The sequence below is a fragment of the Myxocyprinus asiaticus genome, chromosome 29 (genome assembly GCF_019703515.2).
Source record: "Myxocyprinus asiaticus isolate MX2 ecotype Aquarium Trade chromosome 29, UBuf_Myxa_2, whole genome shotgun sequence".
Taxonomy (NCBI): Eukaryota; Metazoa; Chordata; class Actinopteri; order Cypriniformes; family Catostomidae; genus Myxocyprinus; species Myxocyprinus asiaticus.
Genome location: NC_059372.1, coordinates 26296342 through 26311222, shown reverse-complemented (window position 1 = coordinate 26311222; position 14881 = coordinate 26296342). Strand labels below are relative to the sequence as shown.

The 14881-nt window shown below is 36.9% G+C and overlaps 1 protein-coding gene across 2 annotated transcripts in view; it reads right to left on the bottom strand.

The window, feature by feature from the left end:
* Window positions 1–3563, bottom strand: part of lamb2l (laminin, beta 2-like) — a 91755-nt gene extending 88192 nt beyond the window's left edge. The window contains exon 1 of one of the 2 annotated variants that reach the window (XM_051661354.1): window positions 3458–3563. The gene's annotated coding sequence lies outside the window, so the exon portion shown is untranslated. Of the gene's footprint in view, window positions 1–1406; window positions 1479–3457 lie in introns of those variants that run through there. The other variant, XM_051661355.1, reaches the window with a different exon arrangement.
* Between the last annotated feature and the right edge of the window lie 11318 nt (window positions 3564–14881).

The following is a 14881-nucleotide window of genomic DNA, read 5'->3' as shown; positions in this document are numbered from 1 at the left end:
CATCCGTACTAACCGTCTCCCTCCCAACAAACCCTCATCATCTAACCACGAGGTGTTCATGACCAGGGCCGGGGGGATGCTTGCTTATTCTTGTCAACCATCTAGGCCGGCCCCACCGTTTAGACGCCACGGGGGCCTCTCTGGCCAGTCCAGGGGCCCCCCATCTCAATTTGTTGGACGGGCCCACCACTTATACTCAAGGGCCCTCCCGTTCGAAAGTGTGTGAGCTAAATCACATTTATTTGTATCGTGGGCTCCCCATTCGAAGTGCAGCGAGGGTCAAGGTCGTTTCGAGCGGCTAGGATTCACGCCTCTGCTCGTGCGATCCTGCTAGACTGCAGACCCCTCCAACACAATCCATTCGAGGGCTCTCCTGTTCGATCAGCAGTGGGATCTCCTACCCAAACTCAATGTGAGCTATTCACGTTCATTTGTATCGTGGGCTCTCCCATTCGCGGCCGGGTCAACTCCCCCGTCTATTGCAGTGAGGGCTCCTACCTTTCGAACACAGATTGGGCTGGCTTGCTTGAACGGCCACCGAGCCTCTACGAGGCATAGAGTGTTTCCGGCATCCCTCAACCTCCCCATCTCCTTCTTTCTACTCCATCAATACTAATCCAGTCTGGGGGGTATTTGAGCTCAGGTCAAGTCTTGAGCCTCAAGCCCTTCACCCTGGACAGTGAGCCACACGTTTACATTATCCTTAACACAAGATTACGTTAACTTGCGAACTACTGAACTCTATTTTAAGAGCACTAGTGCTAAGAGCAGTGCTATGCTTTAAGTCATAAGCCCAAAGTCAGTCAGTGGGCATGGTCATGACTTTTGACATTTTCGTGCAACCATGTGCTAATGTGGGTTTGGCGAAATTACGCACACAATGCACTAATGGGCTAGGTCAAGTTCAGTTTAATTCTGAGGTTCTTCTCCGGTAATTGCAGCATCTGCATCCTATTATATAGTCCATTCCCTGTCTAGCACCAGCGATATAAACAAAGACAGCACATTCATAAGAAGTTAGTAGTGTAAATGGTCTGTCTGCAATAAATGAGAAGAATAGAAATATGGCTTTACTTCTGTGCATTAACAAAAGAAAGTTTCTATAACAGTGACATGCTTTTATATGCATGGAAAATTTGGATTTACGCTCCGTTAAGTTGTATTATTAGTAATATTATTATTAATTTTCATCTAACATGCAATTAATGGCTAGTATTAACAGTGATTGTATCGGAACACACATAATTTCTACCGGTTGATTTTGAAAAAATTTAATTCATTTATTGAAACACGAAAATAATAAACAAACATTTTTTCTAAATTCAAATTACACTTCAAATAAAACAAAAATATAATCAAAATTATGAAGTGGTAAAAAAATAATAATTATAATACCAAATCCAAACCTTTTTCTCTCTCCAACTTCTTCCACCGGCTCCTTTTGCAGTGACTTAAAAATCACTTGACGACAACAGGTGAAAAATTACAACTGTAAATGTAAACATAATAATAATATTAACTGAAAAATAAACCATATAGATAGTTTAACAGAAATCTAATAAATTTTTGTTTCATATAACGGCTATTGTCATGGACATTATTTGATGTGCCACTATATTTTAAGAGTTTGGACATGAACTTTATTACCACCAGCTGGTAGAATCTCCAAACTGCAAATGCAAGAACTAAATTTAGAAATGTATGCTTTGCTAAAAACAGAGGTGATTTTGAGGTGACAATGACCTATTTCTCAGGAAAATAGCAAACTGCGCTTTGTGCCACTTCATTTACATACAAAAAACACCCCTATTTGTGTGCATACACCCAGAGACAACACTAGCACTCCCACCCATGCCCATCTGCGCAGGCATGAAAATTGCACTTAGAATTAGCGCTCTCACGAAAATTGCGTAAGACGTAGTGCACGGTTGTTGTGTGTAGCACTGCACTTTGTGCACTCATGAAACTCATGAAAACTAAATAAATGTCTGTCTAAACTTTTCACCTATCACCACCAAAACATGCATGCACATGCACATGCACACAGCACTGGCAAAGGAAAATCTGATACTGTTTGTAAGTGCAGCAACAGATTGAAAGTAGTACAACTTAGTGCAAAAGTGCAGATCCCTAGTATGTAGGAGAGTAAAGGTAAACAGTTTGGTCAACGGCAGCAGTTGCACTTGGTCACTTCAAGGTCAAGGCAATGCATGATGTGTCATAAAGGCTTTTAGACACCCAGAATAAAGCAACAGTTTAAGAGTGAATAAAATATAAAACATAGTTGCATGCACAGGGAACAATTGCATATGTGCACAGGATAAATGAAGTGAGAGATTGGTATGATTTTCTGATAGCACAAACATTCAAGATGATGAACAAGCCTTAACACGCAAAGCTGATTAAATGTCACAATGAGTTCTCTAGCTTTCAGAGAACAAAGGTGATTAGTGAATGGCAAAAATATCTAGAGCAACAGCACCTTTTGAAACAAACTTGCATTCCATACAGATTGCAATAATCTGCGATAATCTTACTAGCCATGGTTTCAATACTTTCTAAAATTCCCTAGAATAAAACATCATGTGAGTCACATGCTGTGACATACTGATTAACTACAATTAATTATACAGCTGAATTCACAAATGGGTGACAGTTGTCACTTTCAGTAACACTGACAAAACACAATCTGTGAGAAGACTGAACAGAATACAAGGACTTTTGACAAAGAAAGATGGTGCAGCATTCATAGTAAAGTGTGGAGAAACTGTTTGGGAACATGGGAGGTTTCTGAAGTTGATAGGGTGAAAAAAATAAAAATAAAAAAATAAATAAAATTATTCCCAAAATTGCACTGGCTTTTGATCTGTTTAGAGTTTAAATGTTTTGAAATTGGATTTGGCCTTTGTCATGTTGTCAGGACATCCAATCAAACTGATTCTATCCTCATTTAAAGTCCACACCCTGCGGTTATAATAAATTATTTCTCTCTTCTCTTCCTCTAAGAATGTTTTCATTACAGGCAGCAAGATGGTGTTCATTACTAGCTTCTAACATAAAGAAAGACACAAAGGAAAAGAAATGCAACGACCACTGTGCATAAATACATGTTGATCCAAATATTGATATAAAATGTTCTGTTTTGATGAATATCAACATGCTACATAAATAAAAGAAGCTCAATTTCAGTGGATCTCCATTCTCAGCACATGGAGGAGCAAGTATATTTGTAAAAAAAAAAAATAATAATAATAAAAAAAAAAAAAAGAAAGAAAGAAAAGAAAATGCATGCAGTATATCATTAGAAATGGACTCTCTTGTAAACTACTTATGGTGTCACAGTGAAGAATGTCGGTGCAGTTTTAAGAGAGCATTTAAACTGAGTTGTAGGAGAGCATTTAAACTGATTTAAAATAATAATAATAATAATAAAAAATAATAATTTCAATACTCTCACCTGTGGTTCACTCTCGTGAGCAGCGCAACGCTCCCCTGCCGTGAGCTTCCCGTCCACCTGCTCTATTGCAACACAACACACTGTCGTTAACTTCTGAGGAAGGAGGAGTCCAATTGCTCCTTTCTCGCACCGTATCATATACAGATAAGAGCGGTTGTTTAGCGACGTCATAGCGTGTATTTGAAAGAAACTCTCAAATGACAAGTTTAACGTGCACGCCCATTTGTTTTCGTATCCTCAGGGTGAGTAAATCAATGTGCACATGCAAGTGAGACTCAGAGTTGCTACTGTTTCTTCTGACAGGGGTTATTGAGCCCATTCAAAAAACTCTCCAAAAACGTTTACAGCACTTTACGCTCTCGATATTTGGCATGAAAAATAAATGCACACTGTTATTATTATCATAAGTCACTTTCCCTGGAGAAGAAAAAATTATCATAGTTTTTATTTTATTTATTTCTTTTATTCTTTCCATAGTTAGACAAGTTAATTGTCCTTCTCATCAAAGTCTCCTGAAGTTTTAGTGGGAATGAATGAATAAAAAAAAAATAAAAAAAAATAAAACATCATTATCCACTATATGTTCTGCTCTCAGTCAAATCTGCTCACCAATTCTGCTTCTTTATAAAATAAAGTTTTAGATGTGGGAGACAGAGTGGTGCATACACCTTCATACACAACATTACATGCACACGCACTCACATACAGGTGCATCTCAATAAATTCGAATGTCGTGGAAAAGTTCATTTATTTCAGTAATTCAACTCAAATTGTGAAACTCGTGTATTAAATAAATTAAATGCACACAGACTGAAGTAGTTTAAGTCTTTGGTTCTTTTAATTGTGACGATTTTGGCTCACATTTAACAAAAACCCACCAATTCACTATCTCAAAAAATTAGAATACATCATAAGACCAATAAAAAAAAAACATTTTTGTGAATTGTTAGCCTTCTAGAAAGTATGTTCATTTACTGTATATGTACTCAATACTTGGTAGGGGCTCCTTTTGCTTTAATTACTGCCTCAATTCGGCGTGGCATGGAGGTGATCAGTTTGTGGCACTGCTGAGGTGGTATGGAAGCCCAGGTTTCTTTGACAGTGGCCTTCAGCTCATCTGCATTTTTTGGTCTCTTGTTTCTCATTTTCCTCTTGACAATACCCCATAGATTCTCTATGGGGTTCAGGTCTGGTGAGTTTGCTGGCCAGTCAAGCACACCAACACCATGGTCATTTAACCAACTTTTGGTGCTTTTGGCAGTGTGGGCAGGTGCCAAATCCTGCTGGAAAATGAAATCAGCATCTTTAAAAAGCTGGTCAGCAGAAGGAAGCATGAAGTGCTCCAAAATTTCTTGGTAAACGGGTGCAGTGACTTTGGTTTTCAAAAAACACAATGGACCAACACCAGCAGATGACATTGCACCTCAAATCATCACAGACTGTGGAAACTTAACACTGGACTTCAAGCAACTTGGGCTATGAGCTTCTCCACCCTTCTCTAGGACCTTGGTTTCCAAATGAAATACAAAACTTGCTCTCATCTGAAAAGAGGACTTTGGAACACTGGGCAACAGTCCAGTTCTTCTTCTCCTTAGCCCAGGTAAGACGCCTCTGACGTTGTCTGTGGTTCAGGAGTGGCTTAACAAGAGGAATACAACAACTGTAGCCAAATTCCTTGACAGGTCTGTGTGTGGTGGCTCTTGATGCCTTGACCTCAGCCTCAGTCCATTCCTTGTGGAGTTCACCCAAATTCTTGAATCGATTTTGCTTGACAATCATAAGGCTGCGGTTCTCTCGGTTGGTTGTGCATCTTTTTCTTCCACACTTTTTCCTTCCACTCAACTTTCTGTTAACATGCTTGGATACAGCACTCTGTGAACAGCCAGCTTCTTTGGCAATGAATGTTTGTGGCTTACCCTCCTTGTGAAGGGTGTCAGTGATTGTCTTCTGGACAACTGTCAGATCAGCAGTCTTCCCCATGATTGTGTAGCCTAGTGAACCAAACTGAGAGACCATTTTGAAGGCTCAGGAAACCTTTGCAGGTGTTTTGAGTTGATTAGCTGATTGGCATGTCACCATATTCTAATTTTTTGAGATGGTGAATTGGTGGGTTTTTGTTAAATGTGAGCCAAAATCATCACAATTAAAAGAACCAAAGACTTAAACTACTTCAGTCTGTGTGCATTGAATTTATTTAATACATGAGTTTCACAATTTGAGTTGAATTACTGAAATAAATGAACTTTTCCACGACATTCTAATTTATTGAGATGCACCTGTACACAGCACCATACATCCTCCTCAGCATAGAAGTGTTGTTGATGGTTTATAATATGATAACATTTACTAGAAAATAAAAGAGACCATATAAAATATTCTTTGCGCTTGATTGTTGCCCTCAGTCACATTGTTTACAGCAGTTTTGAGGTACTCCATTTTGTCATATGTTTATTACATTCCTTTCCCATTTCAGGAATGAGTAACATGCTCTATTTTTGAGCAGAATCAATTCAGGTCAAGACACATCACATATTAATGTGAGGCTTCTTATATTAAATGTGATTTAAAATAAAGAATAGCAATAATTTTGGCCTTAAAGGGATAGTTCACTGAAAATGAAAATGCTCTCATCATTTACTTACCCTCATGCCATTCCAAATGTGTAAGAATTTCTTTCTTCTGCAGAACACAAAGATTTTTAGGAGAATATTTGCTCTGTAGGTCCGTAAAATGCAAGTGAATGCTGACCAGACCTTTGAAGCTCCAAAAATCACATAACAGCCACAAAAAATAATTAATAAGACACCAGTGGTTTAATTAATGTCTTTTGAAGCAATATGATAGGTGTGGGTGAGAAACAGATCAATATTTAAGTTCTTTTTTTACTATAAATCTTCACTTACACTTTACTTTCACATCCTTTCACATTTTGAAAGTGAAAGTGGAGATTTATGATAAAACATTAAAAAAAATAAAATAAAAATAAAAATAAAAAAAAAGACTTCTGATCTGTGTTTAACCCAAAACCTATTGGATCAATTCAGAAGACAGGAATTAAACCACTGGAGTCTTACGGATTACTTTTATGCTGCCTTTATGTGCTATATGGACTTTCAAATTTTTGGTCACCATTCACTTACAGATCCAAGATATTTTTCTAAAAATATTTGTTTGTGTTCAGCAGAAGAAAGAAAGTCATACACATCTGGAATGGCATGACGGTGAGTAAATGAGAGAATTTTCATTTTTGGATGAACTATCCCCTTAAAAAAATGCCTCAGTCCAGTAGCAGTAAGAGATGCACTCAATAATTGCTTTAGATGGAATGACTGGTTATTTCACATGACAGGTGGTAACAGAAATCAAATAAAAATTAAGTTGATAGAGGCATTAAGATATCAAACATACTTGCAGATGATTGCTAAAATCCTTTCTCCCTCAACCTACCAAAGAGGTCTCCAGGGCTTCAAGCATTACAGCCTTCTCCCTGTAATCACCAGAAATGGATTTGGTTTACTGAGAAATACATACTAGTATGTAATGTGAGCAAAACTGGATAAAGGAAAACTTGGATTTGAAAAACATAACAATGTAACAATTTTAATTTCTATAAAAATGGGATATTTCACTTTTAATTCAAGCAGAGCAAAATGTTATGTAAATACATAAGAGAACTGTATTGCAGAATTGTTCTCATCACAAATATTGATTGTTTTCTAATTAAGGGATCTGTTTGGGGGTGAAATATAGTGTTAGCCATGAGAACCAGGGCAGTTGATGGTGAAAGAGGAATTGGTGCATGAACAGCAGAGGTCAGAGGTCATTTAGGAATGCAAAGTTTGCATGTTTAATGATGAATATAGTCAAATAATTATTTAGTATAATGTTTTGTTCTTTTAGGTTTTAGGGTTTCAAAGTCTTGCATGACAACATATATTACATATATTAATCAAACCAAGTGAAATCTGCAAAGAAATTAGCCATTTTGCCTAGGGTGACCAGACGTCCCCGTTTTCCGGGGAGAGTCCCGGTTTTTGACGGTCTGTTCCTGACTGGAGCTGTACCCGAAAATGTCCCCGTTTTTACTGCGCTTTCAAAACAGTCCGCAAAGTGAAAATACATGACAAGAAAGCCCCTATTGAAGCCTTCAGGCAACAAGGTTAATTGTGTGCTATTTATTTTGTCCAACAGAGGGGGCTGCTCGCTATAGCAGCTTTAAGTCATTCGTCTTCCTTTACTGATTACTTGTTCGCACCAGGTTTGCCATTATGAACTGGACCAGAGAGGAAGCGCAATTAAAAAGAATCATCATCATCAGCGTCGAGGTGAGGCACATACTAGTTATGTTACAAAGAATGATATTGTTATGTATTATATGAAATGAATGCATTTAAAATAAGAATACAACATTAATAACATGGAAAAATATATGATTTGTATAATAAAGTATCTGCAAAAAACAACAATAAATGTAAATCAGCACATTACAGCATAGATTACATTGCGCCATGCTGGGAAAAAGTGACTGAAAAGAAGCATCATAATGCATAAGAGTTTAACAGGTTCATAGGATATACCATCTGAGATAACTGATATAAACAGTTAGGTAAAATTTTGTAATAATAAATAATAATTATTCTTATACAACATTCAATATCTTTATGTCATGACTACAAAGTGGAAAAAAATCCCCAACAATATGAAGCATCTAAGGGGGGCAATCAGCCCTTCAGAAATGAATTTCAGGCCCTGATATAATACATAGTGTAAGTGTTACATATTATTTCAGTTGTAATGCTGAGTGAAATAGTAGTCAAGTGAGCTCATTTCTTTTGAAATTCCTCTGCCAGTTTACCAGCAAGCAAGTTAGCAGCCTACCGATTTACTTTTAGAAGAATTTTAGAAGAGAGTGAGAAGGGTGATGCAAAGAATGTGACCAAGGGCAGGTGTCCCTGCGTTGTGGAGTCAGCTGCAATAGTTCCAATATTCAATCGTTGTTTATATGTTTGTTTAGTTCACTTTTATGCCACAATGTCATCGACTGTATACAGTGTAGAAAAGAATGAACTCATATGTAACAGAAACTATCAACTTTACCTCCGTATCGGAATTTCATTGAGACATATTCAACAGAGTATGATATGCTATAGTTCATCACATTACTACATTCACCATGGTCAAAATACAAAATATCCTAATTGTCCACGTTTTTTTAATTCCTAGATGAGTGAAATTTCAATGACATATTTACCACTATAACTAGAAATGTCCCCGTTTTTCATTTCAGAAATCTGGTCACTTTAATTTTGCCTTTATTTTTAAGCAACTGCTCTCAATGTGATTTTTAGTGGATGCACAGTATAGTATGAAGTCAGTTCCCTTTATATTCACACAGTTGTCCTAGCGGAGTAACCACAGGTGTAGTTCAGCATACTAAATATGGACATCTTCCACTAACGTTTGACAACCAGAAAGTGTCCAAATACTTTTGTCTTAATTTTGAACAATATATCTTTTGTTTTTTCATTTGAAACATGACAACATATTGTTTTAAATGTAAGTTTTGAAGTGTGGCTAAAGTTTCCAAATAATTTTTGGGGCAACTGTATATAATATGCTGCCCCCCAATGGTAATGGAGGGCTAGTACAAATGCTTTTTTGAATGCTTTAACTCTGATCACATCTTTAAAGGGAACAATAGAAGCTTCCAGTTTGATGTACTAAATTTCTTGCGCCAGCATTAGCTGCTCAGTTCATTGAGGTGAGTAGAGCATATAGGTCAACTTTCAATGTTTGGTGGGGCATTTGGTCCTCTGCTTCCTATTGTTTCCCGTTGCTGTTTTGAAGTTGTGCCTCACCATGTGCTTTCTGATCTCTTTATTCTTTTCTTGGCAGGTGTCAGCTTGGTCCATTTCATAGTCAAAAAGGTGATTACTTTGGAGAAGGTGGGCAGAGATGGCCTGGTTATGCGGAGTACAGCGAAACATGTAATTCATTCCTAATAGGTGCTTCAGATGGTCCTGTTTCATCAGTGTCTTCCAGTCTTACATAACATTGGTGCTGTCTCATAATGGAGTGGATTTTGAACAAAAGTTGAATATTGCAGAAATTGTTTGAATTAGTTATGTCTAGAGAAACTTTAGGTGTGAACCTCATTATCCAACAAGCTCAACATTGAGGGCTCTGCATTGTATTCCTGCAGGATCTGTGCAGAGCATTGTTTCAGAGCATCCCACAGGGCCTCTGCACTCATGTGATCTAGGAACAGAGCCACACACTCGATAAGAGCATGCACAAAATGTATATTACATCTGATCACAGTGGTATTAAGGTTATTGCACTGGTATGTGGTGTTAGGTTATTTGTCAGTGGTGTGTATTCACAAACTTTTCAATCAGTGATTGATTTTGTCTGTCTTATCTCCAGTCCTAAAAGACTGGGAGTGACATCAAGTTTAGACAGACCTTGGTGGAGACGCACCATTAAGTTAGCCAGTGGATTGGCTGAGAGATTCATGGAGATTCGGTTACCCAGGTGACAGAAAGCACCTGATTAGTGTAAGTGATATTAAGGGATGATAGAGGAATTCAGCTTCTTCTAATGGACAGTTAGGCTTTGGTTATAATTTAAAATAAATATACACAACAAGACATAAAAACGGTAATGACTTCTGAACACAGTTTATTTAAAAAAGATTACATTACAGAACAGGTCCATCTCCTAAAGAAAAACTTGCCTCTGCAAAATTGAGTTGCCACAAGTGAGAATAGCCAACTCCCGTTTTGGTTCTAAGATATGTCTTGGGCCACCACGGGTCTCCTTGGGTCTCTAGAGGGCCCTGGGAGCCCACAATGGCCCTCAGCACACTGGCCCAAGTAAAAATAGCCTAACCCCATATCTCTATGACATTTTAATTCTGAGATATGGCAGGGGCCCCCAAGGGCCTCTGGAGCCACAATGAAAACCTCAACATTCTATAAAAACATAAAAAAAAATAAAATAAAAAAAAATTAAAAAAATGTTTAAACACACACAGAATACAATGGAATTTTGGGATTACTTTGAGTTTGTATTTAGGGGCCATAACCACCTTAGACATTGTGCTGAACTCTTGTAATAAAAGTGTACATAATATATATATTAGGATGAACTCTTTTTTATTTTTTTTTTATTTTTTTTACCTGAGCTGAAAATTATGTCAGAATTAAAAGATTTTTTAATGTAAAACTTATGGAGCTCAAACCTGGATTGCATTGCTGCTTTTGATAAATGCAGCATGTTCCTCTCAGTAGAAAAGTTAGGGTTAGTTAGGGTTAGACAATGAGCTACTGCTTCATTCTACTACAGTGGTTTTTTGATTGACAACCTTTAACTTCACCCCAAGAGTTCCCCTTCTTTTCACCATCTAAAAAGTGGTCTGTGGTCTGGTCATGTCATCCTCACGTGAAGGGGACGTCATGCCTTTCAGCACGACCGATTTCAAATGGTGCTAGAAAACCCCAGTCCACTCTGAACACCAGAGGAAATCAGTCACGCTGGAAAAGGTAGAAACAAATTAGAAGACCATATCTGTGTGGCACCATTTTATAAGTTTATACATAAATAGGGTTAATGCATTTAACAGGGCTTCTACAAACAACTAAAGAGCTGCTAAAGAGTATCAGAGACCATTTTCAATCCTAAACTCCTATTACTAAACATACAGTATATCCCCAGTAACCAGTCTCATTTATTAATACCGATTTATGGATTGCTTCCTGAGGACTTTCCCATACATAGCATGCACATTTTTTATGGTAGTTGGTGTGTCTCTGTGGTAATTGGAGGGCCCCTCTGAGAGATGCTGTGGTGTGTCATAGCAGCTTAGCCATGGACAATCAGTGCTGAAAAGAGAGGACCTCCCAGAATCAGCATGGCAGCGGGTCTGTGTGAGAGCAGGGGGGATAACAAGGACAAACACACGCACACATTTGAATACATCCTTAAATATGTTTTTAAATCGTAAACATATATTTCCCACAAAATAAGCGACAATTAAAAATAAATCACACTTTAAAAATGCCATTGCATTATATGCAAGATATGAAACTAAGTGGCATCTGCAAACAAATGGTGCTAGACATTTTCTCAGAACAAATGTCACTTTTCCAACTAGTCTCACAGTGATTTTCAGTGGATGTATGAAGTCAGTTCCTCTCAAGTTCATACAGGTGTCCTAGCAGAGTAACCACTTGAGTTCATTACACTTAAAGGACAGTTTACCAAAAAATGAAAATTCTCTCATCATTTACTCACCCTCATGCCATCCCAGATGTGTATGACTTTCTTTCTTCTGCTGAACACAAACTATGGTTTTTTAGAAGGATATCTCGGCTCTGTAGGTCCACACAATTCAAGTGAATGGTGGCCAGAGCTTTGAAGGTCCAAAAAGCATATAAAAGCAGCACATAAAAGCAGCATAAAATTAATCCAGACTCCAGTGGTTAAATCTAAATCTTCAGAAGCGATATGATAGGGGTGGGTGAGAAACAGATCATATTTAAGTCCTTTTTTACTATAAATCTCCACCTTTGACCAGCCCCGACCAGTAGGTGCCGATATGCATGATGAATGTGAATTGGCAAAAAAACAAAAGAAGAATGTTGAAGTAAAAGATAAAGTGGAGATTTATATTAAAAAAGGACTTAAATATTGATCTGTTTCTCGCCCAGAGTTATCACATCGCTTCAGAAGATATGGATTTAACCACTGGAGTCTTATGGATTACTTTTATGCTGACTTTGTGATTTTTGGAGATTCAAAGTTCTGGTCACCTTTCACTTGCATTGTATGGACCTACAGAACTGAGATATTCTTCTAATAATCTTAGTTTGTGTTTAGCAGAAGAAAGAAAGTCATACACATCTGGGATGGAATGAGGGTGAGTAAATGAGAGAATTTTCATTTTTGGGTGAACTATTCCTTTAACTATGGACATTATAATTTGAAATATATATTGAAATACATATTTTGTTTTATATTTCAGACATTTATGCATTTTTAAGTGAGGCTTAAGTGTCCAAATACTTTTCAGGGCCACTGTATGTAGACAAAAACATAGACTCTGTGTATCTTAATTTTGCACTCTGTAATTTTTTGTTCATATTGTGCTTGGCTATGGCAGACATCAAAGTTTTCAGTCACCAGTGCCATTTTTAGAAATGTGCTATTTGCAATCAGCCATGATTAATTTATTCTGTGAGCAAAATAATCCAATAACAGAGAGGTAACAGCGATAAAGTGAATATAAGTTTGCAGTCATGTAATCACCAACATGGAGGTGACCTCCCTGTAAAAAAACAAAAAACAACAACATGATTTTAAAAATATTTTTCAAAAGTAGCATTCGTTTCTTTATGAGGAAAACTTTTTAATGAGGAAAAACTACTGAGTGCAACTTTAGGATTAACCCTGGAGGCAAATGAGCTACTGCCTCTTGCTGAGTGAAGCCACACCTGTTCTTACTTTCAAAAGAATGATTTTTATTAAAGACACACCTATAGTGCCTACAACAATCTCTACATGTTTGCAGGCTATAGAAAAATATAGTGTTTTAAATTTTTAACTCAACATGCGTTCCCTTATAATCCACATTCAATTTTTTGAAATAGAGTTATTCCTTTAAAGCGGAAATGTCACTTCACAGACTGTGATTATAAATTACAAAACAAGGATGTGTAAAGTTATAGGTACATGTAGCTAATAGGTGTTGCTGCTGTTTTTTTTTTTTAAGCCATTCTTCCACATGCAATCATTTGCAAGGCCAATAGGGTTCTCTCTTTCCTTGCTTTACAAAAAATGTAATTACAGCACCCTGTACTTGGGAGGAAATAAGGACAAACAACATTTAAACACATGACTGCTGCTACTGTACTGCTTTCAGCATGGGAATCATTCAAGGTTTCTGAACACTGCAATAAAATGCAAACGCTGATAACTATGATGTGTTCCATGGTGCATTTCAGTCAATTCAAAAGCAATCAAACAAATAACTGTCAAAAAATCTCTAAAGATGCAGAAGTGAAGAGGTACACTGAAAAAAAAAAAAAAAAAAAAAAAAAAAACGTAATCAGTATTGTTGTGTTGTTTTTTCCCAGTAAAAATATCTTAACATCCCTAAAACAAGATATGTTTTTTCTTGTTTTAAGCATACTGTAAGTCAAAAAAAAACTTCCAATGTAAAATTGTAGAACAAATAAGAAAAATGTATCTTGTTTTAAGGATGTTTATATAAAATATTGTAAATGTATTGTAAATATTAAAATGCAGTGTGTTTTTGGGGGATGCTGGCTGATCTGTCAGATGTGAACTAGGTCAGTGCTCTTTCAGCACTGGAAACCATTACTTCACTGTGCACTCTCTATTGAACTGACTGATATGAACTGACTTGCCCTCTAACACACCCTCATAATTACTGGAGCATTCACATCTTCTCAATTATAAAAATCGGGCTGAATCAAACATGTATTTGATTTGTTGTTGTTTTTTTTCTTTTTTAGGGTGTGACCCAGTAGAGTGCACATGGCGATGGCATTAAACCACACATCCATGTGGGTTTAAAAGCACGATGTCATGCAGAGGACTTCCTATAAAGTAATGCTACAGTTTTGATCATGTTGGTTGTACTGGAAACAAAAATCTTATAATGTAAACAATATCAAGGAGTGGAAAGCATCACTTGAGTCAAACAATAACAAATGTATATTATACTGTACACCCATAAATAGTGGCTTAAAAATTCTTTAAATTATAAATATAAATGTACAAATTAAAAATGAATATAGTTTCTTATCACGTGCTGTAAACAGAATGAATATACAGGTACTCTCGTCTGGCCTGAAGAAGATGTTGGATCAGTGGCTGAAATTTAATGTATTAAAAAAAGAGACAGAAATAAATGAAATAGATAAAATGTAAAGAAATACATCAACTTTTAACCTATTGTGAATGGTCTTACCTTTTGATTTGCAATGGCAGATTCAAAATTCTTGGACAGTCCTACAAGAGGTACAATACTTGTCAGCAGAACAGTGATGCAGTCTTGTTGTGTGTGCGTGTTTGTGTGTGTGTGTGTGTGTGTGTGTGTGTGAGAGAGAGAGAGAGAGAGAGAGAGAGTGCAAGGAAGAGCAGCAAAAATGTGAAATAAGAGTGAAACGATGAATAAAGTGCTATGAATGAATATAAGACATGATTGAATGAGAAATGTGAAAATAATGAAATATAAGTACATAATTAAAAATACAAGAAAAGAGTGAACAAAGAACAGAATGAGAAGAGGATGGTGGATGAGAGGAGGGCTGAGAGAAGCATGGAGGCTCGTTTGTCTGGCAACAATCTCCCAGACAGACTTACTACAGCCCCCCGCCCATGCCCCCCAAACTGCTG